The following is an 18,241-nucleotide window of genomic DNA, read 5'->3' as shown; positions in this document are numbered from 1 at the left end:
AGCTATTAATTGTGAATGCTAATAGAATTGGTACTAACTTGGCATTTGTGTTGGTAGTCTTGGAGCAGGAATGTTTCAAGTTAGTGTTGTCACCAGACAATTCATACAACAAAATCACAATCCAGATCTGCAATTGTGGGAGTAGCTGTCTCCTGGTTTGTTGATTCCCAAAGAGGCAGATCTTGACTCTTCTCCTTGCTAGTCCTTTCTTCTCTCCCCCTCCCTCTCTCTCTCTCACTCTTGCCACATGGTCCCACCACCTGCCTTGCACCATCTTCTTTGCTCATCCAAACCTCCCTCCTTTTCTTTCAGCTCAGTCACTCAGCAGAAAATCACCCCCTTTTAGCTGCATTAGTTTTCTGCCAGGTTGGCAGACTGAATCAGTCCTCAGAGGAGCCTGGGGAGGGTCAGTGTGCATGACAAGTGCCAGAAGTGCCTGGCTGGGAGCAGGGGGAGAGGAGAGGGGGAAATGGAATGGCAGCAGGACCTTCCCTTGCTCGTGGCTGTGGACTGGCTGAGTGATTGGCTGATCCCATAGTGCTGAAGCTGCTGAAAACATGAAGGCACTTTAAAGGATCCAGTAGTTGATCAGAGAGATCACTCACATTTCTTTGAGGATGTTCAAACTCACTGGTAAACTCTACTTTGTTAACTCACATTATTAACGCTTCTAACCACAGCTTTTATTGCTGAAGAGAATAGTTGCAGCTTACAGTTAACAGTCTGCTGCTCAGTCATAAGAAAAACAAAGATTAATAAAAAAGCTGACACACTGAAATTAAACTTTGCAATTAAATCTTCCATGCCCAGACTTTAATTTATGCCACAACACTTTTTTGTGTGAAAATGTCCAGTAGAGCCAAGACAGTGTTCCTCCTTCAGCCCACCTTTCTGTAATGGGTGTTTTGGCAGAGTAATTTGGCAGCCCTACAGTACCTGAAAGGCTGTTTTTTTCTCGTGCTTTTTACACACCAGTACCCCTTTTTGTTCAAATGAGATTTTCTTGAAGCCTGTAATGATTTAAACCAACCCTCAACTCATATTTGTTCAAACACATATTTTAATGGGATGTTTAAAATGTTTGTGTAGGTATGTTAATACCCATCATGTATTTGGGCTAAAAAGCAAACCATCATTTTAATATTGTTTCATTACTAGTATTTGATGTGTGACACAAATTCATGACTGGTTAATGAACAAATGTCAGCATGGCACAACTATTTCTGTTACAGAACAATCAGGGTCTCAATAAGGGTTTGTTAAAGCCAGAGTTTAATTGTTTTTCCTTTTTCAATAGTTCAGTGAACTAAATGCAATTTAGTGTCTTCTCACTTTTTTCTCATTCCACCTGAAACTTCCCAGTGTTTTCCTCACTGCATCTGTACTGGAAGTCATGAGCATCTCTTTACTATTATCATCTATACAGCATGATAGATGCACTTGGATGATTAATATATAAATGAAACAAAAACTCTTTGCCCAGAGGAGCCTATGTTCAAGTGTTTGAGTGCTGCAATTGCTGTCACATGGGTGGGATTGCTGTGTCCATGTGTTATCAACTTGAAAATTGTGGCTGAAAGCTTTAATTCTGCAGTCAGCTTTGCTAGTGAGGAATAGATTCAGGCCCCAGTCCTGCAGTTGGCTGTGCTGGCCAGCAGCCCAGCGCCTTTGCGGAGCCTGGCAGCGGGCATCACCAGCAGACAGGACGACGCAGTGAGGTCCTTCGCAATTGGATTTTGCTTGTTAGTGCTACAAATCAACCAATCTTTTTTTTTTTCCTGCCCTCTCTCTGCAGGAAGGACTCTAAATTCTCATACCTAGTGGCCCATTCCTGTTTGTAGGGGAAACATGGGCATTTTCTTTTGGGCAACACTATTCAGAATTCCTTGGTGCAAAACACTCTGACTGGCATGTTTTGCCACTAATTGTGCAGTCCTCATTTAGGCAAAATTCCTGTTATCTCCTCTGGGCATTTTGCCCAAGTAGGGAAACAGGATCCATTTTACAATGGTCTGTAAAAACGAGCATCTTCCAGTTCTAACCTGTTTCAAATAGTTCATTGGCTATGAACAGATATATGTGGATCTGTATGGTTAAAAGATATTAACTGGCAGATTTTATGTAATTAAAATATAAAATATCAATATTACATACAGTAAAGAAAAACTATCCCTTGATTTATGCGTCTTTGCTGATGTATTGAACAGTATAGGCCAATATATGTGATATGTATTGTAGTAATTATGTATTACAGAGTTGTATTGCTTTTTGAAACAGCAAAATGTAAAATGTGTATTTAAAGCCTTTGGTCACCTATTGAGAGTGATGTTAATTATGATTCATGAATTATTTTCTGCATGAAATCACAATCTTTACAATAACAATATATAGATTATGAATTTCTCAGAAAATCTAATGCCTGTGGGTGATATTTTGGTTGTTTAAGTACTGTCATTCTGGCAGAGCATTAATTTAGATTTTCATGCTCTAGTCAGCACCTTGGATGTCCTCAGAGTCTTACACTTGGATTAAAAATACATTGAATTCATCAAGCATATTGTTAGCAAAATGAACTTGGGACTTCCCTGTTGCTAACCCAGTTTTATGATTTTCTGACTCTAAATGACCTAAGAGAAAACCAGAAATGTTTGCAACTTTGCTGTATAAACCTTTTCTCCCTAGCTTTGTGCGGTTTTGAATCTCTGAAATAAACTGTGTGTAAATAGCTATTGGACTGGTTTCAATATTGAAAATTGATCCTATTCCTTCTCCAAATATGTCAATAGCAAGGCCACCACTTCCTGGAAATCATTAAGCAGCGTAGATCAGATATGCAGCTGGTTCAATCCCAGATTTGGCTATTTGAAATGTTTCTAAATGAATCTACAGAAAGTTCAAAGTTCACAAACCCAAGGTCTGTCACCTGCTCACAAAAAGTCCTAGCTGCTAGGAGGGAAAGATCAGGATGCAAGAGAAATAAGGAGAATTTGCACCAAAGAACATTCTATTGTGGTACAAAAGAAATAAATCTTATGTGTATGAAAATCATAAGCTTTAAGATTTGGAGAGAGTTGTGCAATTGACAATCAAATGGAGCTTAAAGGAAATTATGAGGTTTTACACTAAAGTCCTGAAATAAAGAAAGTAATATTTTACAGCAAAAAATTGCAAATGTCAGGATTAAATCATAAGACTTTGCACCATTGAGCTACTAGCTAGCTCTATAGCTTCTTCAGTTCTTAACACAGGGAAAGACCAACTTTCATGGTCAATAAAACTTAAGAACTTTAGAAATACATTTAGTGACATAAATCATGTATTTGTGACTTTTCCTCCTTCAATAGCTAATTATGGGGAAAAAAGATTGAATATGTGAACTCCATGGCTGGTAACCTATTCTTGCATTTGTTTTTGGGCTCGGTTTTTAATCACTTTTGTTTGTTCCAAGGAAATTATACTGATTTCTCAATTTAAAAAGAGGTCACTGCTGTAAATGAACAGAACAGGGTGGTTTTTTGTCTGTTTTACCATGGTAGTGAGATCTTGAGTAGATATACCTTGGAACAAGCAAGCCAAACCAGATTCAGAAGTGGAAAATCCAGAGCTCAAATGCCTGAACTGCTTCCTCCGGTCCAAAGCTGGACAGGTGGCAACCCAGATTGAATCAGTAGTTGTGGGAATGATTTGATTCACAAACAGGGTTATAAAATTTTATATGGAGATACCAGTGAAAGTCACAAGATCATACAGCAAAAGACCTTATTCACATAAATTACCTGAATGGCTATGAAGCATAAAGGAGATAAATTGAACAATACTGCCCATACTTAGTATACAGGCATATGGTATGTTGCTTCACATGATATACATGCTAACAATGGGCATATTTGTGAATCCATAGAATAATACTGATACATACCCCCTTAATAATTCAAAGGAGGAAACAGTAGCCTGTTCTGAGGCATATGAATTCACACTTATGGATTATGCATTTTACTACATAAAGAAGGCTTTTTTCACTCAGAAATTTGTCTATCTTTCCTCATGCAGTATCAGCTGCTCTAATATGATATATCACCTTTCTTAACAAGCCTTATTTCTTTTATTACAGACACAATCACACATAAACATTGAGCATCTTTATAAGGAATTAATTTGGGTAAGTGTGGGGGTATTCAAAGGGGGATATGGATTTCTGGAGGGGGAGCTTCTGCTGGTACCTGGCAGTACAACACACATGGTTCACATCTGGCATGAAAACAAATTTTTCTTTTTATAGCTAGCTCTACACCTGTACCATATGTAAATACATATAACAGCAAAATATTTCCAGCCCTGTCTACCCAGCTGATGCATTGATCTCAGTGGATTCTGAGATACAAACTTCAATTTGGCCCCCAGTCACTTAGTGGACACTGCCACCAGCAGCTCTGACACCGAGTTATTTGTTGTTGCTGTTTGCTGTCCCTGTTTGCACATTAATCCAGTGACAATTAGGTGTCAGCGAGCGTTGTTTCTGCTCGCTGATAGCCTTGGGCTCTACGCTGGAAGCCCTAATCAGGAGTGTAAACTCTGCTATATTTCAATTTGGAGAAGCGCTCTTCCGCTAAGAGGCCCCTGGCACTGCGATAAATAAAACGCCTATTTACTCTATTGCCACACTTAGACATCTAATGCACTTACTACCGGCCCCCTAATCATGGCCCACAGTTAAATCCGCCTATAAATCACTCCATTCTCATCCTGCAGATTAGTGAAGCCATTTTCCCCAAACCCCACAATGAGCACTGTTTCCTTTTCTTGTTAGTCAAAAGCGAGATGATTTTTATTAGGTTAAAGACAAGCTCACAGATGGTAAATCGTGCAGAGGGAAATAAGATGAAGAGTCCTGTGGCCCAGTGGGGGTGGCAGGTGGGACAGGGCGGGCCACGACTCTGGTAGGCATCATCCCACACTAGTGCATCATACCCCCAGTAGTGCATCATCCCACAGCTGCAGACCCAGGCGACATCTCTCTGCACATTGCACAAAAAGACAGCAGCCCACACGTGTGACAAATGTGTCTGGCCTCAGCAGCCATCAGTGCAGGCAGAGGGGAAAAGTGGGGTGTTGGGCATCTTTCCATTTTGTATCACCCACTGCTGGGTTTATCTGCAGAGGCTTCTGGATGTGCATAAATGGGGCTGGCACAGAATAAGGTCTGGAGAAACAAACAGATGCCATCGATACATTCCCACCAGGAACAGTCCAGCTTTATCCTCCACAGCACTGCTAAGCACAGTGGGAGCAAACACACGCTGATGCAGAGCATTTAATACAAACAGCTTGGATCTCCTTAAAAACAGGACACTCTCTCAAACCTTCTTTATATACCTTCAGATAAGTAGCACTTCCTTGTGTACAGATTTAGCATAGCCAGGCACCTAACGTAACTATAGTGAATAACACAATATATTTTGCATTTTTTTTTTCAGTGGCTGGTAAGGAAGAGATTTTAGAAACAGGTTCATTATTCTCAACCATTCACTGAATAATTTCCATGAACAATTTCCAGTCTTATTCAGGTGAAATTTGTTGCAAATACCTGATATTTTAAATTGTACCTGGGTTAACCAGTTGCATAGGTCATGCACTTGTCTGCATATCTTTGACTGAAGGAGCACTGTGCTGAGATATCAGATTTTCTGTGCAACAACTATAATAAATTCAAAATTCATTATCCATAAATATTCTGTGACATCTGCATAAAATTTTGGCACAAGGTCTTGCTAGCACATCCCTGTGTTAAGAGAACTACAGAAAGCAAACTAAACAGAGAAGTAAAGCACAGCCTGATCAAAAGCCTCTAAGTGATTCAAGGAAATCATTGGGGGATCCTTTTATTTTTACAGCATTAGTCTGTTACCCTTGATGTGTGGCAGAATTGCATCCCCTTTCTGGGTAGGGAAGCTTTCACATTACACGTTCATGTAAAAGCCATCCAGAGGGATGTCAGAGATTTACATCACCCATGGAACACAATTTACATCATACGTGGACACGCACCCATATGGGCCATTGAGGGGGAAGCAGCAGCTGTCATTGTGTGGAGGCCCACACCACCATAGGCTCTGCAAATTGACCCGCCAACACTGAGTCCCTGATGCATCTCAACATCCACCGGGATAAAATTCAGCCCATTTTCTCAGCCTTCTCTCCCTACTCCTTGCTTTTCAGGTTCTAAACAGGATGGATTGCAGTGAAGAGCTCCCTGTAATCTCTCTTTAACCATTTCCATATGACAACTGCTTTGGATCCCCACAGCCAAAAGAAAAGGCCAGAAGCCTTGGCTCTGCTGGGGGGGGAGGGGGGGGGGGGCCCTAGGGAAACATATGTAAACAAAGCCCAGCTCTGTAGCCTTTTGCACCTCTCTCTCTTTTCCTATTCTTGCTTGGATCTCAGGTGGAATTAAAGGGATTAAAGCTGAGCGTAAATGAGGCGAGTGTGTAAAATGACTCCTTTCTGAACCAAACGGCATGTTCCGTGCTGAGGAAATGAGATGCCCATTTAAATCTCATCCATCCACCGCCTGTGGCCACCACCATGTACCTGCCTACTTAGCCCAAGGGTTAATTAATTGAGGCTTCAATGCACTATTGCAAGAGCATTATTGCATTTGATACTCTACATCTGTGATTTAAAACTCTTTCAGTCCCTTGTCAGCAAGGGAGGGTTTTAACTAGGAAATTAGCATTCAGATAAGGGTACGCTCTATTTGCTTCTGAAAGGAAGGAAATATTAAGGATGCTGGTGCACAAACCAAGCTGTAATATCCTGTCCCATCCTAGAAAGGGCTCTTGGGCCCCGCTTCCCAAGGGGACACTCCGTACAAGGGGAATAGAACACAGCAAAAAAGAATTACAATTTTCAGTGGAAATGTCATAAAGTAGAAAACAGACAACCAATTGTGGTTTATTTTTCAGAAACTTCTCTTTATTCCACAATAATGATGTGTTTCCTGTCTTGACACCTGGCTCATTTTAAATACCCAGTCACCCAGCCAGCTTATAGCCATACTATATTTCAGGCTTCTCATGGAGTTCGAATATTAATATTACTCCCATCTAGTTAAGAGGATGTTCCTAATAACTTTTATCTTCTCTAAATAAACAGAAAAAGAATAATTCTTTACATTCACATGATGTCCTTGCATTATACTCAATGGCATGTGTGTGTAATCCCCAATCATTGAAATGAAACACACATTTTCCAGCAATAAAACTCAATAGTTTGGGATATGAAGTGACAAAGGAAGTATCCAACTGCAACAGCAGGAAGAATTATAGGTAGAAAAAATGCAATTTGCCCAGCCTTGAGTCTAGCTAGCAAACCTCAAAACTGTGAGAAAAGTGAAAGCCATGCATGAGCTAGGGTGATTGACATAGCAGGTTCCCTTGCTGCAAATTTCTCATTGTAAGAGGACTGTTTAGTTCACATGGAGCTTCATTCCCATCTCTTTTGGAAAGGGCCACTTGTACAAGAAGAATTTCAGAAATAGGGCCTAAACGGTATAATCTAGAACCATGCCAAAATCGCTCATGCTCCTGCTCAGCCTCTCCAGTCCAGAGATAAAAACCGAGGAATGGGTTTGGCCAAGCAAGAGGCCTGGAGTGAGGTGAACAGGAACAACCACCTTCACCAGGGGATGGTCCTTAAGGCATTGTGCCTGGGAAAGATGGAGTTACATGACTCAGCAGGATGTCCCACCAAGTAACTACTATTGCCATTTGCTGGTGTTGCAATGATTGATCTATTTTGAAGAGTGCATTCCCTCTCCAGGATGTCATGTCATTTTGTTGAAAATGAAGGTCACAACTACGCCCTCTTCTTCCAGTCTCCTTGGGGAATCAGTGTGGCCATGCGACGTTCAGTGTGCCTGCACTGGCTGTCACTGGAGCATGTCACAGGATGAAGCACAGCAGCTGTGTGTCCGAGCACAGCAACAGTTGCACGGATATCTAAAACAGGAAGTGCAGATTAACTTGTCCAGTTGAAACTACAGGGGGAATTTAGGAAGACAGAATGCAATCAGCCAGGACACTGAGGTTAACACAGTTAATCTTGTGGAAAGTGCAATGGGACCTTTAATAACTGCAACTGGTCAAGGCCTCAGTTTTATGTCTCATCCCAAAGATGGCACTTCCCGGTGTTTGGTGGTGCTGTTGTGGCTGGAGGAGGGGAATAGTGCCACCTACTGCAACAGCATCACCTCTCATAACACCTGGGCTCACCTGAAAAGTGTCGCCAGCATTCTGGATTGTCTGAAAAATTAGAGCACTAATTAGAATTTTTACTGGTTTTCATTTATAGGTGGTTTGTTCTTCCTTAGGACCCCTTTCGTTTATTAGCTGTGATGTCTGACCTTGGCAAGCAGAATTGTTAGTTGGGGGATGGCCAAGCACTGTCTCTGAGGGCTTATCTATTATCCCACCAGGCACGGGGATGGGAGCAACTGGTGCTCTTTCTGACCAAGTCGTGTCACTTTTGTTTGAGCTTCTTGACAGACAGCTCTTAAGTACTTCACAGGGCTAATTGTCATCGACTTAAGAAGCTTGTTAGATGTTTGCACAAAGGTTTTTATCCTTTCAACAATTAATCTTTGAACTACAGAGCTTAATAAGGCACTATGAACTTGGCTGTGGTATTTTAACAAAGCACTGAGATTGCTCTATGCAGTTCAGGTTTATGAACAATGACACAGGACTTTATTTAGCAGGAGGCAATCTATCCACTGTAAATCAAATATCTCTAAGCCAGCCTTAGAAAAGTGGTGGGCATAAATCAATGTGTTGTCAAGCAGGCCATATCTAGTCTTAAAGACATATGTCTGTTCTGTATCTTTCTTTGATCCATGAGGCATACACACTGTTTTACTACAAAGAGCAATTAATGAGCCCAAGTTTCATAGTGTAATCACTGTATTCCTGGAATACCTCTTCCAAGTAAGACTAGCCTCAAAATTCTGTAAATACATGCATATTTTCTGATACCCACTGGTATTTCTGATATTCTACCCAGAGTGCAGAGGGTACCTGCACAACTGTTTTGATGTGAGGAATATTGCAGAAGTCTTAAAAGCAACAGGAGCATGGTATATTTACTCTCCTCAGATGCAAAAAAGATACAAGCTCCTGTGTGTGCACTAGATATTTGTTGCAGAGGTTAAAAAAAAGACATCATGATTAAAACCAGAGGTGTGATTTAAAAAATGAGGAGTAAGGCCCGGTCTCACAAAGTCTTAAATATGTTCTCAATTCTGACAGAAAAATAGAGGACCTCGAGGAAGCTCATGTTATATGATTGTGGGTTTAGATAGGGTGTGACTAACAGAGAAGAAACTAATATAGGTTATCAGATGAAGGTCTACATCCTGTGGCTTTATCAAGCACAGGGCAGAGAGGAAAGTACCTAATACTCCAGAGATGAAACGGTTTCATGAGAGCCACACCCCCGAAGTTGCCTTTTTAGAAAGTGTAATAGGACTTTTTCAGTTTCATAAAGTATCTTGATAACTGGAAAGTGCCAGTTAATGGTACAATGTTCCAACTATGAATTTTACAAAGATTAATCTACCCCTTTAGGATCCAAAGGAGCCAATCAAAGGCTGCCCAGTCTTCAATGTTTTACAGTCTCTGTGGGCACAAAGCTCAGCTGAAACTACCATTCAACATCCTGAACTGTCATCTTCATCTTCTTCTAGCATAAAAATACATATTTTTCCCCATAATAAAGATTTTTTATAATAGCAATAAAGTAACTCTAGAGAACATGGTTGTCTTGAGATAGCTTAACTGTGTGTGGTACCTCATAACACCCTGGGGACCCAGCCACCTCATAATAACCTCTTTCTTTACCATGCCTTGCTTAATTAGGGAGTGAAGCCAAAAGGTCAATGCAGGATAAAAATGTAAATCTCAAAGTTTTCATGTGGACCCTAACTCCCTATCATAAAATATATATAGTGTGCTCATCACAAAGCTCAGTACATTAGCAGATAGAAAGTGTAATGTTTTATGTTCTCAACATTTTAGTGTTTTAGTGAGACAACAAATAAAAGCCTTAGGTTCTTTTGTATAAAATTATGTCTTTGTTCTGCAAAGGATAATTACTAAGTTATTAGTTTATTCTCTATGTAAGAAATCTTCTTTATTCTTGTGTCTTTTACAAATATGACATACATGATAAATATAATAGTTTTAGAGTATTTGAGTGTACCTAACCTTTCCTTTATTTTACCCACATAAACCAAATACTGTGCATGCCACTCTGGAGAGATAGATGATATGTTACTACAGCCTTCTCATTGTTATTCCAGTTCTCCAATGAAAACAAACATAATTTCACTTCCAGATCTTATTACTGCATTTGAGTATTTATGTCATAATCAACAATGTGTTTCGGCTGTTTATCTTGTTGGCTCTTTCATCATTTGCTGTGCTGCTTTCCAGTTGCCTCCTGATAAAAATACACCTGCATTCAAATGGTATGTATTTCTGACACTGTTAGATACATATTTAAGCTCCAGTCTCAGTTCTTAACCTGTTTTTATCATAAGTGATGGTTGCAAAACAGTAAATATTTATTTAGCTTTGAGTAACAGAGCATTCAGATTTCATTTATGGATTCAATAATCAGTGTAACAGTGCGCTTCTGTTAGGGATCCAATTACGTATTTTTCCCTTCTCTGATTCTAAGTAAATAAATGGACAAGACATATGTTGCCTTGGCTGACATTTGACCAGCTGATCTGGATTTAGAGCAGATGGACAATATAAGAAATATAATAATTTTGCCCCTCAGATCTTAATTCCCCCTCTTCTTTAAAATAGCAACAGTATTCTAACAAAGTGTATTTGCTGTCAGAATGCAGGTACATGATTTTTCTGGATATTCAACTGTGAAACATTTCTTATTTTCATTTTTTATGGCATCATTGCTGTGAGTGACACACTATCTGTACCAGAACCCAGAAGACTTTTCATTAGGCAGTATATTGAAGTATGTAGCTGTTTTACAGATTTGCTCTAAAATAAGAGAATGTACTTTCCCTTTTGGTTCAGTTACCTATTAAGGAATAAACAGCTACCTTTACAATTTTTATATAGGTTTTCCTGACAGCCAAAGTTGAGTGAATGTAGCACTCTGTCTGGATGTTTATATGCTTGTTTCATCTATTATTCAGATACATCACTTATATAATATTTTCCATTAAGAGTTGTGGTTGAGATGTTTGTACACCATTTTTGCATGAGTCAAAGAACAGGCAGTTTGAGAATCTACTTCCAAGGTGTTAGTTGCTTATCCAGTCTAAAAGTTCCTTCAATTCAAAATCTTTAGATCCTTCATAATCAAATTCCTCTTTGTATTCACAAGCACAGTGGACTCCAGTAACAAAAGCACTCTTAACAGACCTCAGCTCTGAGCTGAAGGATGACACGTTTTGTTTCATCACCCTGTCTCCATTTCCATTCTGTGTCCTCTCTAAATTACTATGCAGTCTGGTAATTGTTTCTTACAGAGTGGGCAATTGCTCCACTGGAAACTGAAATGGTACTTCAAATAGTTTGGAAGAGGCCACCACTCCTTTTTATCAGCTGAGGGAATGGTAGCAGCAGAGAAGGCTAGCAGTTGCCTGCTGGCAGTCTGGAAATTCTACAGACTCTTTGGAAGTCTCCATTCAACCCACAGAGTATTTCAGCCCTTGCCTGCAGTTTTAACATAGAAAAAATTTAAAAGTGTTAACTGTGTACCTTCCATTCTGCTGATTTTGTGTTCTGATGTGCTGACAAGCAGAAATATTCCTGTAATGCTAGGAAGAATTTAAGAAAGTTATCATAGTTACAACAAAAAGGTAGAAGACAGCTGGAAGGAAGATTTTTTTTGTGTTCCCCAAACAGAAAAGACAGTAATGGTGTTGGAAAAGTAAAGCATCTAAAAATTTACCACAAAACCCCTCAAGCCACTTCAAACACACACACACACAGATCCATATGAACTTCTTGAAAGGATTTTTTAAAAAGGTGTGAACGTCCTCCTGGATTTCAGCTCAGGGCAAACTGTTCCAGAAATTGACAGGATATTAGACCATGAAATTATTTTCCTGTCATTTTATCCTCATCTCTTGTTTTAGAAAGAACAAAAACAACCAATAACATTGTTAAGCAAGAAAAAATGAAAGAATAATGCCACACCAACACCAGCATCCTTCTTCCCACACTCTGTTTTCAGGTGTTAAAAAAATTATTTCTGTTATGCTTTCTAAGTGGATCAAAATCTAACAGAGGTTATTTTTTGTGCATTTTTGCTTACCTATACAAGATCAAGGAGGCCTGAAGCATTAGGACCCAATGCTGGTACTAGGAGGGTTATGACAGCACTACTCTAACGGTAGACTTCACATTTTTGGTACCTGTTGAGGTGATGGCCCATCTGCACCTCAAGTTTGCCCTATTGTCCCTCAAGACGAGCAAAGCAGAGTAATCCTGAAGGTTCAATGATTCTCCGAAAGAGACAATGCTCTGGCACAGTTGAATTTGTTCCCTCCTTTTCAAGGGACACATCTTCACAACCCAAAGCATAAAGCCCATCGTATAGGTCCTGCGTGGTGACAGGTCATATTCCTAACTCCAGTCAGCAGTGGCTTGTTGAACATTGTTTCCCAGAAGTTAATTACTCCTAGGTGTAGCTAAGAAATTAGGATTCCAGTTTCATTTCACAGGCAATGGGAACTGTGTCTCTTGGCTAATTAAAATATTTTTTTGTAATGCAGAGCAGAAGAAGTAAATAGACCTCTGATTTGATTTGAAGGCCACTGATTTCTTGTGTGAGGATCTGATAGGGAGATATTGTATGTTTAGTAGCATATTCATCAGGTAGAGGAGATGAATTGCGTAAAACTTGCTTCAATAATATGTGCACACTCTGGGGTACCTATGTGTTCGAGGACAAAGAGCTGAAAGAAAGTGAAAATATCCTATTAAACCTAATTTAAGAATGGCTTTAGCATTTGTGAAGTGTAGGGCCTCATTAACGCCACCATTCCTGGAATTCAGGCAAAACACTTTGCACAATTCAATTGTTGTTTCAACAACTAATTATTTTTATTTTCTAATATATGCCTTGTGCCATGAGCAAAGAGCAGATATTTTTCCCCCATTCCATTTAGTGCAGCTTCAAATGCTTACAATAAAGGTGAGTGCATTTTACTGCTCTTTGGCTTCAGCTAATTTTGTTCTATAACAAAACCAATTAGACTGGTGTAGTCCCAATTTTTCTCCCTCATTTCCAGCTGCTGAACCTGAATCTCTCTCAAAAGTACTTTCTTCCTCAGCCACAATATTTTTTTAATGTCATAATCAATTGATTGTTGTTCAGTTTAAATAGAAGAGATGAGAAAGCAATGGAACAGGCAGCTTCAGAACAAAAATTGGAACATGAAGAGACACTTCAAGTCTTTGCTTTTCTACTGATGAGGCAATCTCTATTTATGAAAAATAAATTAATTCCCTGCTTATGTTTGCTGTTTTCCTAGTTATACGCATTTTCACCATTAATTAATGGAGAGATGAGAGACTGCAGAACAACAAGCCCTATGCAATATGAATGGATGCTTGGACTGACTGAATAGCTATTCTCCTTCAGCATTGTTTTAGGTGGTGGCTGCATCAAGGATAAGACTCTTTCTCCCTTTTTATGGTGCATCCTGAGCAGTCGCATGAGACCTGGCCATGCATCTGAATAAAGGGTAGGAATCTTATGAACAGGCAAAACATTAGTATGGCAGATAATATAATGTTCTGTATGGAAAAAGATAACAACTCCTTGTTTTGCTTATTTAAAAAAACCAATTCTCTATAGAGACTGTTGGAGAGAGGCAAGTTCTTTCTAGCTGTCCAGCTCCAGTGCGTTTACTGCAAATGGATATGTTTGACTACTGGCCTGGCTTATGAACTGTCTTGAAATTCTTCCTTTGTAGAGATTTTGCCTAGTTTAGATGTCCATTTTCATAGTGTAAACAGGTGCTGTGTCTTTGTCTTATATTGAAAGAGCAAGGGGTCAGAGAGAGAGCACCTAGCCTTTTACCACCCCTGAGCACGTTGCATGCTAGTTACTTGCTCCAGTACTAAACTCTATTTTTGGTAGATACCAAGAAAACTTTATCCCTTTGCTTAAGATCTGGCTAAAAGGAGTAAGAAGCTACAGCATCTTCAGATTTCCCAAAAAACCAGAGTGCAATAACCAGAGGAGGGAAGATCCTCCATACTGCTATACTCATGCTTTACATGCTAAAGTCTTCCTAGGTTTTGAAAAAAGTTCCACGTAATGCCTAAAACACAATTGAGATCTTTAGGAATGACAACAGAGTATCTAAAAACCTAATATTAACAGCTATAACAATATATCCTAGCAGTAAAATGAAGGGAAGTACAAGCAGCTAGAGTAAGTTCCTTAAAAATGTGAGTCTAATCCACAGAAGCTTGTCATAGAGCTATGTAATAAAGCTAAGTCATGTGAATTTGTAGTTAAAAGATGAACCAATTAGAGACTGAATAATTTGTGATATAACTGATAACAGGTCAAAGCAAGGTTATTGCAGGAAATGGACTTGACTTTGCAAAGAACATTGGATATTTGCAGGGCTAGCAAAAACAGCTTCTCAAATTAAAGTGTTAGTAAGCAGCGAAAGAACAGAAGTGCATCTCATTAAAAACAAATATCAGGGTACATCAGGGTATACAATCAGAATACAGGACTCCAGTCAGTGAAATGAAAGCAGTATAATGAGGAGGGCAATATTCCATGTATGATTTGAAAGAAATCATCTGTTTAGTTTTCATTCAAATGTATACTTTTCTTTTAAAAAAGGAAGATGTTTACATATGCATTTACTATTTAAAGAATGCAAAAATCCAGAAGAAACAGGCTAAAATTGTGGCTCACTTGTTCTCAAAACATTCAAAATATCAAAGATATGACAAAGAAAATCGTACCAAATGACCTGCAGCACAACAAGAGCAATCTCTACTAGTGGGCTTCCAGAAAAAGTCTTCCTCATGACAAGATTGTGTTGACAAGTCTATCATTTTCTCTGGTTTACTTCTCAAGAAGTAAACAGCAAAGCACCTAGATGAGTTTGACATGAGATATATGAATGCACAAAAAAAAAGACCTCCAGCTTCTTATGGAACCTGTTGTTTTGCCATGTGTTAAAAAACCCACCATGCCTGCTGCTGGCTGTACATTTTACACACAACTCAAGACAAAACCACTTCTGCCCATGAGATAACACAAGGGAGGTATAATGTAAAAGGAGCCAGTATAACATGTATAAGACACAATAATTTTTATTTAAAACTCCACAAAGGCACTAAAAAACCCTAAAATATATACCCATACATCCAAATATGTCAAAGTCACACTTATGTCACACTTCTCATCTTGACTGTAAATACAAATGGAGAAACCATCCTTTCTCACTCCTAGGGCTGTGACAAATATGTCTTCATATGGGAAACACGGAGACCTTACATATGTCACAAAAATCTAAACAACACACACTATTTTTCTTTGAAAATTAAGGGCGGTGAAGACATTTCATTTCTGATTCAGATTTGTCTAGTGACCACTTTGAATTTTTTTCTAATTTTGCCATTGGTCCTAAAGCTGCCTATTTCTTTGCCATGTTTGGATAGTATGCCATAATGATATCACCTCAGTCTCTTTGGCTCTTCCATACCTGTACTAGCATGAATGGAATTCCTGTGAAAACGCAAAGAAAACATATGAATTTACAGTGGGTGTGCAGATGCATGAGAAAAAGCAAGAGCTTTTCAGTCAAACTTTATTGGGTTTGTGTGGCAAGTTTTTGGTTACAGGGGTGGCTTCTGTGAGAAACTGCCAGAGGCCCCCCCCCCCATGTCCAGAAGGGCCCGTGCCAGCTGGCTCTTGGATGGACCTGTCACTGCCCAAGGCTGAGCCTATCAGCAGTGGTGACAGCACCTCTGAGATAATGCATTCAAGAAGTGGGGAAAAAGAGCAACTGCAGTCCCAGAGAGAAGTGAGATTATGTAAGGGGAACTACGCAGCAGACACAAAGTCATTGGAGAAGGAGGGGCAGGAGGTGGTCCAAGCGTCAAAGCTGAAATTCCCCTGCAGCCTGTGGTGTAGACCATGGCGAGGCAGCTGTGCTCCTACAGCCCATGGAGGACCATGGTGGAGCAGAGATCCACCTGCAGCCCCTGGAAGACCTCAGGCAGTCTTCTGAGGCAGGTCAATGTCTCCGAAGGAGGCTGTGATCCCACGGGAGGTCCATGCTGGAGCAGGTTTGCTAGTGGAATTTGTGATCCCATGGGCACCCATGCTGGAGCAGCCTATTCCTGAAGAACTGTACCCACACTGGAGCAGTTCATGAAAAAGTGCAGAACATAGGAAGGACCCACATTGAAGAAGTATGTGAAGGAACATCGCCCATGGGAGTGATTCAACACTGGAGCAGGGGAAGAGTGTGAAGAGAAAGAAGTGACAAAGTGTGTTGAACTCACTGCAGCCCCCCTTTCTCCTTCCCCTATACTGCTGGTGGGGAGGGGGAAGAGAAGAAAGGGAATGAAGATGAATCCAGGAAGAAGGGAGGGATGGGGAAAGCTCTTTTAAAGTTTGGTTTTATTTCTTACTGTGTCATTATCCTGCTCTGATTTTCTTAGCAATGAATTAATTCCTCCATCAAACCAGTTTTGCCCATGACAGTGGGTGATCTCTCCCTGTCCTTATCTCAACCCATGAGCCTTTTGTTATATTCTCTATCACCTGCCAGATGAGGAGGGGAGTGACAGAGCTGCTTTGTGGGCATAAACTAATAAACTCACTACATAAACTAATTGCAGCTGAAATGAAGCACCAAAGGGGAAGCAACTTTCACTTCACAGCAACTTTCACTTCAAAGCATGTGAAGAGAAAAGAAAGGACAAATCTACAATTAATACAATTATACCACCCCCTTAAAAGGTGAACCCAGATATTGCAGCACACTACCAGTCTCACCAGCGCTCACTATAGTTTTTACTTTCAGATGCTGGGAAGAAGCCATCAGTGAGGATGCTGGAAGCATTGTACTGGCAGTAGTTTAAATATTTCCCTGTCCTTTGTGTTCTTCATGTTGGTCCAAAGAGCTGCCTTCAGAAGTGGAGCAGTGAAGTGAGACTCCCTGGAAAACTCTGCTTACAGCTATTAGAACTCCAGAAGGAAAAAAAGGGTAAGAGAAGATGGATGAATGTGCTCCAAATACTATGAAATTGAAAGGCAAAGATGAAGTCCTTGAGGAAAATATGTTATTAAAAACCAGAAACTTTTAACGGTCACCAGAAATTCAGCCCACAAATTTCTTCATGGTTAAAAAAGTACTTTGAAAAAGGCAACATAAGTGATGCTATCTGCCTGATTCTTTAAAAAAGAACAGATTTTTACTTGTTTTTTTCCTTCAAACATACCAAATACAGTGCTTGGTAAATAAACTGCAACATTTTGAATGGAAAAATGCACAGAAAAGCTGAGGCAATCAAGACGGGTGCCAAGCTATGAAGAACTGCTTTGACAATAGGGCCCTGGGAAAGGAAGGCAGCAGTTGTCAAGAGAGATATGATGGAATGGAACAAGAGTAAATAGATGAATTAGGAAAATTAGCAGTAGAGACAGTGTTGCTACTTTTTAATTGTTCAATAGAAAGATTTTATGCCTCTTGAGAACTATATATTTGTGACAAGCAAAATAGGCAGATATTTTGCTACAGAGAACCAGTGCAGAATTATGTTCCTCCTCTGGAAAGGCAGGAGCTGGCAGCACTTAGCGGTATAAAAAACAGTCACTGATGTGTATTACTTAGTAGCAATAATCTGAGTATCAGAAAGTAGGTAATCTTAATTCATAATTTATGCAACCCCACATCTTTAATAATTGTGTGTTTGACCACTTCAAAGACCAAAGAAAAAGAAAGGCAGACACTCGGCCAGGAGACAAGAACACAGAAAAAGAGCAAAGCAGAAAGCAACTGAACAAACTGGTTTTTGTTCCCTAATGATATAAACTTATAAACTTAATCAAGGAGTATGTAGGATGAAAGATCAACTAGATTTTAAATATTCCTTACACATTCACAGAAACAAAAAAAAAGGAATGGAAATCATCTTGTCTGTGTCCTAAAGCTGTACTG

The 18,241-nt window shown here is 39.7% G+C and overlaps 1 long non-coding RNA gene across 1 annotated transcript; it reads left to right on the top strand.

Annotated features, from left to right (window-relative positions):
* Positions 1 to 511: 511 nt before the first annotated feature.
* LOC125319417 lies at positions 512 to 6,300 on the top strand. Its single transcript, XR_007200726.1, has 3 exons — positions 512 to 633; positions 4,112 to 4,159; positions 6,217 to 6,300. It is a non-coding gene; the product is annotated as an uncharacterized LOC125319417 (long non-coding RNA).
* Positions 6,301 to 18,241: the final 11,941 nt, after the last annotated feature.

Source organism: Corvus hawaiiensis, chromosome Z (genome assembly GCF_020740725.1).
Source record: "Corvus hawaiiensis isolate bCorHaw1 chromosome Z, bCorHaw1.pri.cur, whole genome shotgun sequence".
Classification (NCBI taxonomy): Eukaryota; Metazoa; Chordata; class Aves; order Passeriformes; family Corvidae; genus Corvus; species Corvus hawaiiensis.
This window is presented reverse-complemented; position numbering and strand designations above follow the sequence as displayed.